Source organism: Papio anubis, chromosome 20 (genome assembly GCF_008728515.1).
Source record: "Papio anubis isolate 15944 chromosome 20, Panubis1.0, whole genome shotgun sequence".
Classification (NCBI taxonomy): Eukaryota; Metazoa; Chordata; class Mammalia; order Primates; family Cercopithecidae; genus Papio; species Papio anubis.
The window spans coordinates 21,540,848-21,555,155 of record NC_044995.1 but is presented as its reverse complement, the minus strand read 5'-3'; positions in this window follow the sequence as shown (position 1 = coordinate 21,555,155).

Genomic DNA, 14,308 nt, shown 5'->3' with positions numbered 1-14,308 from the left:
TACTCCAGCCTAGGCAACAGAATGAGACTCTGGTCTAAAAAATAAAAAAGAAAGAGTAGATTTGTGATCTCGCTGCAGAATGACTGTTTAATGCAAATCCAATCAGTGAGGCATCCAGAAATGGCTCGGAAAGGAGCCTGACCTCTCCCCCTAGGGGTGTCCTAAATTGGGTTAGTCCATTTGCATTGCTGTAAAGAAATACCTGAGGGAAGGGAAGGGGAGGGGAGGGGAGGGGAGGGGAGGGATAGCGGCTCTACTGCAATGCAGGTTTTATTTGGAGGTGGGGCACCAGCTTAATGCCGGGGCCCACTGCTGCTTACAACTGGTGCAATTATACGCCTGGGTAGGGGTCTGGGGGGGATATGGCTTACTCCCCAGGAGGATATCGATAAGGTGTTCCCATGATGAGGCCGCTTGGCTCTTTTTCTGGCAGGATATGATAATGAGGTCCCTTGGACTTTTCTCCCAACAAGATGTGATAAGAAAGTCAGGTGGTTGGGGCCGGGTGTGGTGGGTGTGGTGGCTTACGCCTGTAGTCCCAGCACTTTGGGAGGCCGAGGCAGGTGGATCACGAAGTCAGGAGATTGAGACCATCCTGGCTAACTTGGTGAAACCCCGTCTCTCCTAAAAATACAAAAATCAGCCAGGTGTGGTGGTGGGCACCTGTAGTCTCAGCTACTCCGGAGGCTGAGGCAGGAGAATGGTATGAACCCGGGAGGTGGAGATTGCAGTGAGCTGAGATCGCACCACTGCCCTCCAGCCATTGCTGGAACAGGAATTAAAAGAAATTAAAGAATGTGTAAGCAAAAACTCAGTTGTATGTAAAACAAACAAACAAAAAAAACCAATTCCCCCTGAGGAAGAGAAAGAGCTGGAATCCTTCAAAATTAACTGCCTGTTTTTCCTTCTGTGGCTAGCGAGCCTTATCTCTCCCTTTCCCAGGCATTGTGAAGACTCTGTTTCTCTAGCTATGCAGATGCAAGGTCTGCTAGACAGATAACCTCAAGTCGTAAAACATGTTGTTTCTTGAAAAGTAAGAAATAATGTAATGCATGTCTCAGTTAAATAACTGTCTTTGTTTCTCACTTCTGTAATATGCTTCCCCCTGCACAGATCTCCCCCCTGCCCCACAAAATGCTTAAAAGGTAGCTTAACTCTTTGTTCAGGGCTCAGTCCTTTGAATGTTAATCCGACTAGGTCAATGCACCTAAATAATTAAATAATTCCTCCTCAACCCCTCGGTCTCTCTAATTCCTTAATTATCCCACAGCAGGACGACAGAGTGAGACTCTGTCTCAAAAAAAAAAAAAAAAAAAAAAAGTCAGGTGGTCGAGCAGAATGTTTCTCACAGCCCAAACCCCTATGGAATGTTTCACTTTGACCAAGGTCTGTGAAATGGTGGGGGGCTTACAAAATAATGCAGTTTGGACTAACGCTTTCCTTATTTTTCATGGCCTTGGTAGACTTCAAGAGACCTGGCCAGATGGAATGCCCCACAGTCTGAGTTTGGTGCTTCCTTACCATGAGACTGGGGTTTTGGAGTTTTGAGGTTTTTGGAAAGACACCTTAGAAGTTAAGTATCTTTCTTGTCACATTGCATCGGGGTACATGGTATCAATATCTCTTATCTCTGGTGATGTAAAACTTGATCATTTGAATAATGTAGTCTTTCATGGTTTTTTACCCACTGTAAAGTTGCTATGTGTTCCTCCCTCTACTGTAGTCTTTGGAAAGGAGTCACCAAGTCAGCCCACCCTTAAAGAAGGAGAATATTTAGTCTCCACCTCCTGGAAGAAGGAGCATCCATATGTATTATTTGCAATTTGTCTATAAGATAGGTTTGTCTACCCCATTAAAAAGTGGGCAAAGGATATGCATATGTCAAAACAAAAATGACATGAAAATTCCTGGGTAACTTTTTTTTTTATTTTTATTTTAGGTTCATGGGTGCATATGTAGGTTTGTTACATAGGTAAACTTATGTCAAGGGGGTCTGTTGTACAGATTATTTCGTCACCCAGGTACCAAGCCTAGTACCCAATTGTTACTTTTTCTAATCCTCTCCCTCCTCCCACTCTCCACCTTCCAATAGGCCCCAGGGTGTGTTATTCCCCTCTTTGTGTCCATGTGTTCTCCTCATTTAGCTACCACTTATAAGTGAGCGCATGCGGTATTTGATTTTCTGTTCCTGCATTAGTTTGCTAAAGATAATGGCCCTCCAGCTCCATCCATGTTCCCATAAAGGACATGATCTCAATCTTTTTTGATGACTGCAGGGTATTCCATATTTTCCATCATATGTATCACATTTTATTTATCCAGTCTGCCATTGATGGGCATTTAGGTTGATTACGTTTCTTTACTACTGTGAAAAGTGCTGCAATGAATACATGTGTGCATGTGTCTTTATGGTAGAATGATTTATATCCCTTTGGGTAGATATCCTTACCAGGTTATTTATGCCTACCACCAGGCAAAAATAAAATAAAAGGGATTCAGATGTTAAAGACTTATCAATAGACCTTTTTATATGAATATGTGTGGCTGTGTGTGTGTGTACTGGAGCTGCTGCTGTTTTTTTTTTTTTAATTCACAAGCCCCTTTCACATGAAAACTATTACGGTTGGGTTTCCACAAAGATCTATTCATATCTGAAGTATATATCACTATTTTTAAAACGTTTTTATTGCTAAATAAGGCACATACACAAAGAAGAGGAGGTGTTCACTTATATGAACACTTTAAGGAATGATGGACAGTGAACACCTGTGAATTCACCATGCAGGTGAGCTCACGGTGCAGAGCCCCCGGATCCCTCCTCATCTGCATGCAGTCCTAGCCCACCCTTCTGCCTCTATCCTGCACTTTTTATTAGTCATCCTTGTTTTTCAAAATAGTTTAATAATGACTGCATGGCTCCACCTTTAATTTACTTTTATTTGCTTTTCACCATTAGATAAGCAGAATCAGGCAGGGCGTGGTGGCTCACACCTGTATTCCCAGCACTTTGGGAGGCTGGGGCATGTGGATCACTTGAGTCCAGGAGTTCAAGACCAGCTTGGGCAACATGGTGAAACCATGTCTCTACTAAAAATACAAAAATTAGCCGGGCGTGGTGGCACACCACCTGTAGTCCCAGCTACCCAGGAGTCTGAAGTATGAGAATCGCTTGAACCTGGGAGGTGGAGGTTACAGTGAGCTGAGATCATGCCATTGCACTCCAGCCTGGGGGACAGAGCGAGACTCCATCTCAAAAAAAAAAAAAAGATAAGCAGAAACATACTGTATATATTCACCTGGAACCTTTTCTTTTGCTCAACATGCATCAGTTTGTCAGCTTGGGGTTTATTCATTTTAATGTCTGTGTAGTATTTTTTGTATTTACAATTTATTTATTCATTGTACTGTTCCCAGGTTTTTGACATTATAAACAGACCTGTTTGCTGGACACACCCAATTTTAAAAAACTTTTAATATATTTTGTTTAAAAACATTTTTAACTTTTAAGTTCAGGGATACATGTACAGGATGTGCAGGTTTGGGGTTTGTTGTAAAGATTATTTTATCACCCAGGTATTAAGCGATACCCAATAGTTATTTTTCCTGGTCCTTTCCCTCCTCCCACCCTCCAACTCCAATAGGCCCCAGTGTGTGTTGTTCTCCTCTGCGTGTCCATATATTCTCATCATTTAGCTCCCACTTACAGGTGAGAATATGCAGTATTTGGTTTTCTGTTTCTGCATTAGTTTGCTAAAGATATGTCCTCCAGCTCCATCTATGTCCTTTCAAAGGACTTGATCTTGTTCCTTTTTATGGCTGCATAGTATTCCATGGTGTATATGTACCACATTTTCTTTATCCAGTCTATCATTAATGGGAATTTGGGTTGATTCCATGTCTTTGCTATTGTGAATAGTGATGCAATTAAATACACACATGCATATGTCTTTCTTTATAGTAGAACAACTTACATTCCTTTGTTTAAGGAATACCCAGTAATGGAACTGCTGGGTCAAATGGTATTTCTGTCTTTAGGTCTTCGAGGAATCTCCACACCATCTTCCAAAATGGTTAAACTAATTTACACTCTCACCAACAGTGTATAAGCGTTCCTTTTTCCCTACAACCTCACTAGCATCTGTTAGTTTTTGACTTTTTAATAATAGCCATTTTGATTGGTGTGAGATGGCATCTCATTGAGGACACATCCAGTTTATCTAGGGTTTAGAATTGTAGAAGTTAAATTTTCTCATTGTACAATATGTACATATTCAACTTTATTTGGCAATGCTAAATGATTGAATTATCCAACTTTGAAATTTCTGCCACCTGGTGGATATGAACTAACAGCTCATACTGGTTTTAATTTGCTTGTCTTGCATTAAATAATAAAGTTATACATCTTTTTATATTTAATGGCTGGTGTAGTTTGGCTGTGCCCCATGCAAATCTCTTCTTGAATTGTAGCTCCCATAATCCCCACATATCATGGGAGGGACCTGATGGGAGGTAATTGAATCATGAAGGTGGGTTTTTCCCATGGTTTTCTAGTTATAGTGAATAAATCTCATGAGATCTCATGGTTTTATAAAGGGCAATTCCCCTGCACACACTGTCTTGCCTGCTGCCATGTAAAGACGTGCCTTTGCTCTTCCTTTACCTTCTGCCATGATTGTGAGGCCTCCCCAGCCATGTGGAACTGTGAGTCCATTAAACTTATTTTTCTTTATAAATTACCCAGTCTCCAGTATTTCTTCATGGTGGTATGAAAATGGACTAATACAATGGCTACTTGAGTTTTCCTTTCTGTGAAATGACTAATAGCATGTATTTCCCCACATTTCTATTGGCCTATGTTTAATTTCCTTATTGAATCATTAGTGTTCTTTACATCAGTCCTTTTCAGTTACATATGATGCACATATCTTCTTCCAGTTGGGGTATATGTTTTCATGCTCTTTGTGACATCTTTAACAAAGTCCTTGAATTTAGTTGTGTTTTCCTTTGGGGCTTATGCTTATTGCATTGTCTTTAAACATTCTTCTTTACCTTGAAATCATAAAGTATTTTCCTATATTTTCTTTTAATTGAATTTTTCTTTTTCTTTTTTTGAGACAAAGTCTCACTGCGTCACCCAGGCTGGAGTGTAGCAATGCGATCTCAGCTCACTGCAAACTCCACCTCCCGACTTCAAGCAATTCTCCTGCTTCAGCCTCCTGAGTAGCTGGGATTACAGGCATGCGTCACCACACTCAGCTAATTTTTGTATTTTTAGTAGAGACAGGGTTTTACCATGTTGACCAGGCTGGTCTTGAACTCCTGGCCTCAAGTGATTCTAATTGAATTTTGAATATAACCTGAAGTAGGGATTTGTTTCCATTTTTTCAGTACCATAGCCAATCAATTTTTCAAGCATGCTTTATTGATTGGGCCATCTTTTCTCAGCTAATCTGTGTTGCCTCCTCTGTCATGTATCAGATTCCCATACATGAATATATTATTCCCTCATCTTTAGGTTAGCTCCTGCTGGAAGTCTGATAGATGTATATTGGACTTCTTGACCTACCCTCTGATCTCATAAACTTAATACCTTACTTCCAAACTGTAACCCTATTAGAGAAGTATATTTTGTATTATATTCAATACTTCAAGCATGTTCAGTCTAGCTGGTCAGATTGTATATTTTATGTGTCTGTGCATATGTGTTTTCTGTTGTATTTCCATCATGATCAATTATTTCCTCATGTGTTTTGTAATTTTTTAAATTGTGAGACCATGATCCCTAATCTTTCAGTAAATAACTGGTTTTCAATTTGCCAGGGACCTAGCCATGCCTGTTCCTGTGTGTAAAAGTACACTGGAGGGTAAAAGTACACTGGAGGACTGTATTCTTGCATCTAAATTGTAGAAGTAATAAACAAAAACACAATTCAATGAAATATGTCCTATCCTCCTACCTTGATAAATATTTATTCATAATGACAAAATAGAAACAAATTTTAAAATCCATGGATTTTATAGGACTAGAAGTTATTCAAAAAAAATCAAAGATGAGGAAATTTCATTATTGTTATTATGCATGCCTGTGTCTTCTCTTGATAGGCTGGTGAAGTTTGGGTTCATTATTGTGAAAATAAGTAAAAGGGAAACTAACACAGGCCTACTGTAAACAGTAGGTCAGGAATGTGTGTATGTGCAAGAGCAGCTATGCTAGTCAAAGCTACGTGTTGCAACATCCCATAGATAGACACGTGTCAGCTTCATTCCCAAGGCCTATAAACTAAAGTTGACCACTTCCTGTGTACCTAGAGTCTGTTAAATATTTCACTGATGGGTACTGGTTGTAAACTTATCAGTTGTAAAACGAGGCAAGATAAAATCAATTATCCTTACACCAGGCCCTAAGATGCCTCCATCTCCTACCCACTCAACCACACATTTGCTTTACCTTATGTATAATCTCTCTAAACACTGATCAAAATCACAGGAATGTAATGGTTGCTTCACTGCCCACCCTCTGTACCACAGTATCCCTGATTTAAAAAAAAAAAAAAAAAAGTTAATACTGTGCTTTATATAATTGACTTTGGAACTCAGTTACAGACTGCTGTAATCCTGGCTCCCCTGATGCGCACTCTCAAGCTCCAGATTAGTAAACCTTATTAGATTGTGATCCCTGTCTCAGTCCCTCATTTGGGTTGACATTACAAAAAATTTATTTTATTAGTCTATATTTACTCTACAAAATTTACTTTTCTTGCCTTCATTTTAACAAAATCAGTAAATATGTTATAATCAGGGTTTTGCACATCATCTTTTCTATTAAAAATAACAAGCTAAAATAGGAAAATGAAATGTAATTAACAGTGACATCAGCAAAATAGTGGAGTAGGCAGCTACAAACTCTCATCCTCCCACGGAAACATAAGTAAAAAGCAGGGCCAAGCATGGTGGCTCATGCTTGTAATCCCAGCACTTTGGGAGGCTGAGCTGGGAGGATTGCTTGAGGCCAAGGGTTTGAGATCATCCTGGGCAACATAGTAGGACCCCATCTCTACAAACAAACAAACAAACAAACAAAAACTAGCAGAAATTGTTAGAAACAACTTTGCTAGAACGCTGGAAAACCGTCAAAGGTTTACACCAACCAAGAAGATGCTGAATCAAGAAAAAGCTAAGTAGTAGGAAAGCTTTGTACATTCTTACTGGCCTTTGCCCCATACCCTTTTCAGCTCAGTGGCAGTTCTGAAGACTTCAGTTCGCATTCCCACCATTGGATCCTGTTCCCTGGTTCCAGAGGGAGCAGAGCAGACCTTACTCACAAATTATCATGTATTGCTGTGCTAACCTGCTTAGGGGACACATGAAGGACCAATGCAAACTGTTCATTTCCAATTAATCTAACTTCAAGTCACACAGGCTGGAAAAGTGACAGACATTGCTTGAAAATAATTGTAATGCAAACAACCTGAAGTGGTGTAGGGCAAAAGTTATGGTTGAAAGAAACAATAGACCACCTAAGCCAGAGAGGAAGAGTAGGAAGAGAGTTGCTCTGGGAAATTAGGGCATTAAAAGCGCCCTTAAATATGACTAAATTTAGAAAATTCCATGCATGTTCAAGGCAAGACACATGTTCAGAAAGACCTGAAAAGACAGACCCTTAGCTTTCACCTTGGGCTCGTCCCCAGGCTCAATAAAGTGTTAATGAGGGCCATAGCACAGAGCCAGTCTGAAAATACTGGAAGAGATAGCTGCTGCTTCTTCTCTCATCTGTTTTTCGTTTCTTTGTTTGTTTATTGCCCTAACCCAATGCCTTTCTCTCTGATAGTTAATTTCAGCTGTCAGTCTGGCTGGATTAAGGAATACTTAGAAATTGGGTAAAGCATTATTTTGGGTGTGTCTGTGAGGGTGTTTCCACAGGAGATTACCATGTGAGTCTGAGTGGACTAGGTGGGGAAGGTTCATCCTCAATGTGGGTGGGCACCATCCAATCTGCTTGGGGTCTGGAGAGAACAAAACCAGAGAAAAGGTGAATGTGTCAATCTATCTGTGGGAACTGGGATACACTCTTCCTCTGCTGTCCCTGGATAACAACTCTAGGCTCCCCAGCCTTTGGACTCCAGGACTTACACCAGTGGTTCCTGGATTCTCAGGCCTTTGACCTCGAACTGAGAGTTACACCATCAGCTTCTCTGGTTCTGAGACCTTTAGACTTGGACTGGGCCATGTTACCAGCATCCTCGGGTTTCCAGCTTGCAGATGCCCTGTCTCAGGACTTCTCAGCTTCTATAATTACATGAGCCAATCCCCCTAATAAATCCCCTCCCATATGTCTGTACCTCTATCAATATATCCTATTTATTCTGTCTCCCTGGAGAATCCTAATACACTTTATCTTTCTCTCTTTTTTGCCCTTGGCATTCAAAGAATACTCGGTCAAAACAGTAGCTAAACATAAGCTAAGGAAAAGAGACATCAGTTGGACACATAACAAGAAAAACAGTCTATGCAAAAGTAGTTGGGAAAAGTCAGTAAACAATTGAACTACTATAGCTTCCAATAATTAAAATAAATCAACAAACCCTGGGTAAGGTGAAAATATGACTTCCAGAATTATCATACTGTAACTTTCAAATGGCCCATTCAAAGGGAAAAAATAAATTCACAGAAACTATTCCTCAGGAAGCTCAGATATTGGACTTATGAGACAAAGACTTTGAAACAACCATTTTAAATATGGTCAAAGAGTGAAAGAAAAACATGGACAAAGAATTAAGGAAATCAGAAAAATTATGTTTGAATAAGTAGTGACTATCAATAAAGAGATAGAAATTACAAAAAGGAACCAAAACGTTCTGAAGCTGAAAAGTACAATAATTACAGTGAAAAACTCACTATTGGGGTTCAACAGTAGATTTGAGCAGGCAGAAGACAGATTCAGTGAACATGAACACAAAACAATGAAAAGTATGTAGTCTGAGGAGCAGAAAAAAAAAAAAGTGAAAAAAAATAAGACCTGCAGGACACCATTAAGCACACTAACATATGCAGTAAAGGATTCCCAGAAGCAAAGAGAGAAAAAGAAGAAGAAATAACATTTGAAGAAAGAATGCCTGAAAGCTTCCCGAATTTGATGAAATACATGAATCTATGATCAATGTATTAGTCCATTCTAATGCTGCTATGAAGAAATACCCAACACTGAGTAATTTATAAAGGATGGAGGTTTAATTGACTCACAGTTCTGCATGGTGGGAAGGCCTCAGGAAACTTACAATCATGGCGGAAGGGGAAGCAAACACATACCTTCACAAGGCAGCAGGAGAGAGAAGTGTCAAGCAAAGGGGAAAAAGTCCTTTATAAAACCATCAGATCTGGTGAAAACTTACTCACTATTTTGAGAACAGAAGCATGGAGGTAACCGCCCCCATAATTCAATTACCTCCTACTGGGTTCCTCCCATGACACATGGGGATTACGGGAATTACAATTCAAGATGAGATTTGGGTGGGGACATATCAATCAACAAACTTCACATAGAATAAACTGAAAGAGATACACATTGAAATACATTACAGTCAACCTGTTGAAAGACAAGCACAAATTCTCTTAAAAGCAACAAGAGGGAAGGAGCTTATCATGTACAAGGGATACTTGATCTCACTTTTGCCCAGGCTGGAGTGCAGTGGCATGATCATGACTCACTGTATCCTCGACCTCCTGGGCTCAAGCAATCCTCCAGCCTCAGCCTCCTGAGTAGTTAGGACTACAGGTGTATGCCACTATGCCTACTAATTTTTAAATTATTATGATTATTATTATTATTATTATTTCTGCAGAGATGAGTTTCACTATGCTGCCCAGGCTGGTCTTGAACTCCTGGGCCCAAGCAATCCTTCTGCCTTTGCCTCTTAAAGTGCTGGGGTTACAGGCATGGGCCACCATGCCCACCCAACAACCAGTTTCTCACGGGAAACCATAAAAGCCAGAGGTATTAGGTTGCTAAAAGAAAAAGATGAACTGTCAACCAAGAATTCTATATCTGGCAAAAAAGTCCTTCAAAAATGAGGCAAAAATTAAGATACTCCCAGGTAAACAAAATCTGAAGGAGTTTGTTCCCTACAGGAGACCCTAAAACGGGCCTTTCAAATTGAAGAGAAAGACCATTAGACAGTAACACAAGGCCGTAGGAAGAAACAAAGATGTCTGGTAATGATAACTACACAAGCAAACATAGGAGTCAGTGTTGCTGTGCTTTTGATTTGTAAATCCACTTTTTCTTACATAATTTAAGAGATGAGTACATAAAAATTATAAGTGTATATGACTGGGCACACAATATATAAGGAGGTAATCTGTGACAAGATAAAGGGGGAGGAGCTGTATAGGAGTAGATACTTTATATGCCACTTAAGTTAACTTGCAATAATTTCAAACTATATTGTTATAGGATGTTAAATATAATTCTCATGGAAACCACAGGAAGTATCTTTAAAAATATACATAAGGTCATGAAGAGGGGATCAAAAACATTTATTATAAAATATCAGTTAAACACACAAAAAAAAGCAGTAATGGAGGAAAAGAACAAAAAAGGCATAAGATATACAGAAAACAAATAAAATGGCAGAAGTTCTACCTTATCAGTAATTACTTAAAATGTAAATGAATTAAACTCTCCAATAAACATGTGGATATTGGCATAATAAATGAAAACCAAGACCCAATGATATGCTGTCTAAACAAGACTTGTTTAGCTCTAAAGACACATATAGGTTGAAAGTGAAAGGATGGGAAATGTTATCCAATAAAAATAATGACCAAACAAGAGCTGAAGTGGCTATACTAATAAACTATTAAAAGGGCCAGGCACGGTGGCTCATGCCTGTAATCCCAGCACTTTGGGAGGCCGAGGTGGGTGAATCATGAGGTCAGGAGTTTGAGACCATCCTGGCCAACACGGTGAAACCCTGTTTCTACTAAAAATACAAAAATTAGTTGGGCATGGTGGCATGTGCCTGTAATCCCAGCTCCTCAGGAGGCTGAGGGAGGAGAATCACTTGAACCAGGGAGTCGGAGGTTGCAGTGAACCGAGATCACGCCATTGCACTCCAGCCTGGTGACAGAGTGAAACTCTCTCTCTCAAAAAAAAAAAAAAAAAAAAGAGACTATTAAAAGGAGAGACATTATATACTGATAAAAGGGTCAGCTTATCAAGAAGATATAACAATTATGAATATATATGATCTAACATGACCACTTTTGGGTGAGGTTTTTCCCAAAAATGCAAGGTTGGTTTAATATTTAAAAAATAAATGTAATTCACCATATTAAGAGAATAAAGGAGAAAAGCCATAGGCAGTGCCTGTGTTCATTATGGAGGTGTAATTGTACTAAGTACCCTAAGGACTGTCAAAAATGGTAATATGTGATGTCTACATGATGGGAAGGCACCATAGTCTGGTGGTTAAATGAGCTCTGGAATCAGACAACCAGGGTTCAAATTCCACCCAGTGTGGAATGCGGGCCACTAGTACACATGTGATACGAGGAAGGTTTTATGGCTTAAATGCTGTCTTACTAAATTTGTAAAAATAAGTGAAGATAAACTGCCTGCCAGGAAAGAATGTGTTGTGGTATCCTCATTGCCACCTCAGAAAGCCTAGCAGTCCCCCAGAGATGCCTGGGATACTCGCCTGTCCTGGGTGGCCACAGAAAAGGTGCACCCAGCTCCTGGAACTGAAGAAGAGCTAGGGAGGCCCCTGGAGGAGCTAGTGCTGGAGCCTTGACCTACCAGCCTGGAGGAGTGGGGATAGGTGTTGAGGGTGAACTGGTGTCATCTGCGGCAGTTGTCCGAAAGGAACAGCCTGAAATTCACCCTGTGGCACTGAGATGCCTGCAGACGTGGTGCCCTGGAAGTGACAGTTATGTAGGCTCCTGGAGTTCAGTCTTGGACAGTCCCACCTTGCCACCAAGACTGTCTGGTGCCAAACACCTGCAACCTGTAGTAGGAATGCCAAGAAGTACTAGAGAGTCCTGCTGGGGTTCGGCCTCTGGGCCTCTTGCCCTTCAGTGCTTTTCCTCATGCATTTTCCTGGCAGTATGCCCTTAGCTGGGGCACTTTTTCTCTGTCACATGTCCCATGTGTCACATGCGTCAAGTTGAACAGTACCTGGTTTGCCATGGAGGTAGCAGGTAGTTAGGAGACCTCTCCAAATGTCATATCTCCCAGGACCTGACAGCACACAAACTGCCCTTCATAGGCAACTTGCTTAGCAAGCTTTGCCCCCATCCTGATCGCATGCCTGGCCATGCTATCACGCACTTGTTCAATCCTACCCAGTGTGCTCCACCTTCTGGCTGGGATCACTCTATTTTGGCTTTTTGCCTGGTAGTTCTACCAGGATCCTGGTGTCATATACCCCTAAAGGATAGTGTCCCACCAGGAAGCCTCAATGTTCCTCTCTGGGGATCCTGAGATGACGCTCTGAAAATGACATTGCTGTCTGCTTGTACCACAAAGTGGCCACTCCAGAATGACAAAGATCCCTCCTCCAAGGCACAAATGGACTCTCCTCCCTCATCACCTGATCAGACAGTCACCTGTGAGGCCTGGGAAGCCGCTTACACCTCCCCCCAGATCCTTGCTTAAAGGAGACCGAGATGAAGATACCAGGGGCATGAAGGAAATGGATACTGAAGGAGGAAGATCCTCAGTGTGGGAGAAGAAAGAGTTAGAGAAAATGGGCCCCTATAGCAGTGGGAGAGTACAATCAGCATCTAGGTCCCTAGCAACCAACAGAAGCATCACATATTTGGGGGCAGTCCTGGACCCCTGAAGATAAGCCTCTATTCCAATCACTCAGACGACAGCTGAGGTCAGATGTTACAGATGTCTTCTATGAGCTCATTCACAAAAGATCATGCCATCACCAGCCCAGATAGTCCTGCCTGCTGCAGGCTTCCTGCCTCTTCATGGCAGTGAAGGAGGTGCAGCAGGGCTGAATGGCCAGCCACATTCTCCTTCCTGCTGCCAGAGAAAGGAAGAGCTTGATGAAGGCCATTATCAACTCAGCTCACCAGCCACATTGAAGTCAAAGACAACAACTCACAGAGGAAAGCTTTCAGATACTCTGTCAATGAGAAATTCTCCACTCACATCTGCCAGTTGTAGGCTCTGTGAACAGATATTGTCAATGCCCCTGCTGCTGCCATTGCTGCCCCCATTGCCACTGTTGTGAGAGTGAAGAGAGCTGCCCCCATCTCCTACCTTGCCTGAATAGTTACTGCAGAAGACCTAAGCTTGGAGAACCCTGAACACCAATAGAACCTCAAGGTGGGAGAATAATATTGAGGCCCCTTCAGACAGCAGAGCAGCTCAGCCTGCTTGTTCTCCCTATCTGCTGTGGAGGCCACAGGTCCTTTGCCATTGGTCACCTTTTCCTTGCAGATTCCAGAAACTACCAAATTAGCAGTCACTGACTTGACTGGCCTGTTAGGCCACCCGTACTCTTTGCCCCTGTACCTACACGCACATCAGATACTGATCATGAAATGAGACGCACAGTTCCTGACTCTGCTTTTGCTCTTCCTGCTATTTCTCTCTTTGGCTTCCAACCTATATTTGCTATTCCACTTAATAATGAGAACAGGGGCCCTCTGCATTCCAGTCCCTCAGTCATAGTTGCAGGATCCTCTACTTCTGCCTAACCCACATGTCCTAGAACTTTCTCCCTCTCCTTAAAGCTTGCCTTCTGCAGAATGGAGTCATATACACCTGTGCATGTGGATTCTCCTCCCCGTTTCTTACAGATCCCTCCTTAAGTTGCTTGCACCAGTACCCCTGTCTTTACCAGCCAACCCATCACTGCTTCTGCAGTTACTTCTAGCATGCCAGACAGCCTGTCTGCAGACTGGATTTCCCAGCCTGCTTGGACTGTGTTATAATTGATGTGGATAGTACTCTTCCTTCCAAGCTTTCTTCTTCAGGTCTCCCTCAAGATCTGGGGTGAGCTTCCTCCCATTGGACCAGGCCCATCCCAGTGTGGAGCAGATATCCCCTGCAAAGGCCACCGTCCCCACCAGCCCACCTGCTTTTATGGTCAGCAGCCCTACTTGAACTTCTAAGCTTGTTTTTTATTCAGGAAACACTTATCAGCTGAAATCTTGGGGTGCTTATTCAGGGCCTTGCCAAGAAGCCACTCTCCCCAATGTCCTGTCTTTTCTGGCCCACCTACCACTGATTCTGCAGTCACCTTCACTCCAGTATGCAATCCGTCTTCAGACTCGGTGTCTCCGCCTGACTTTG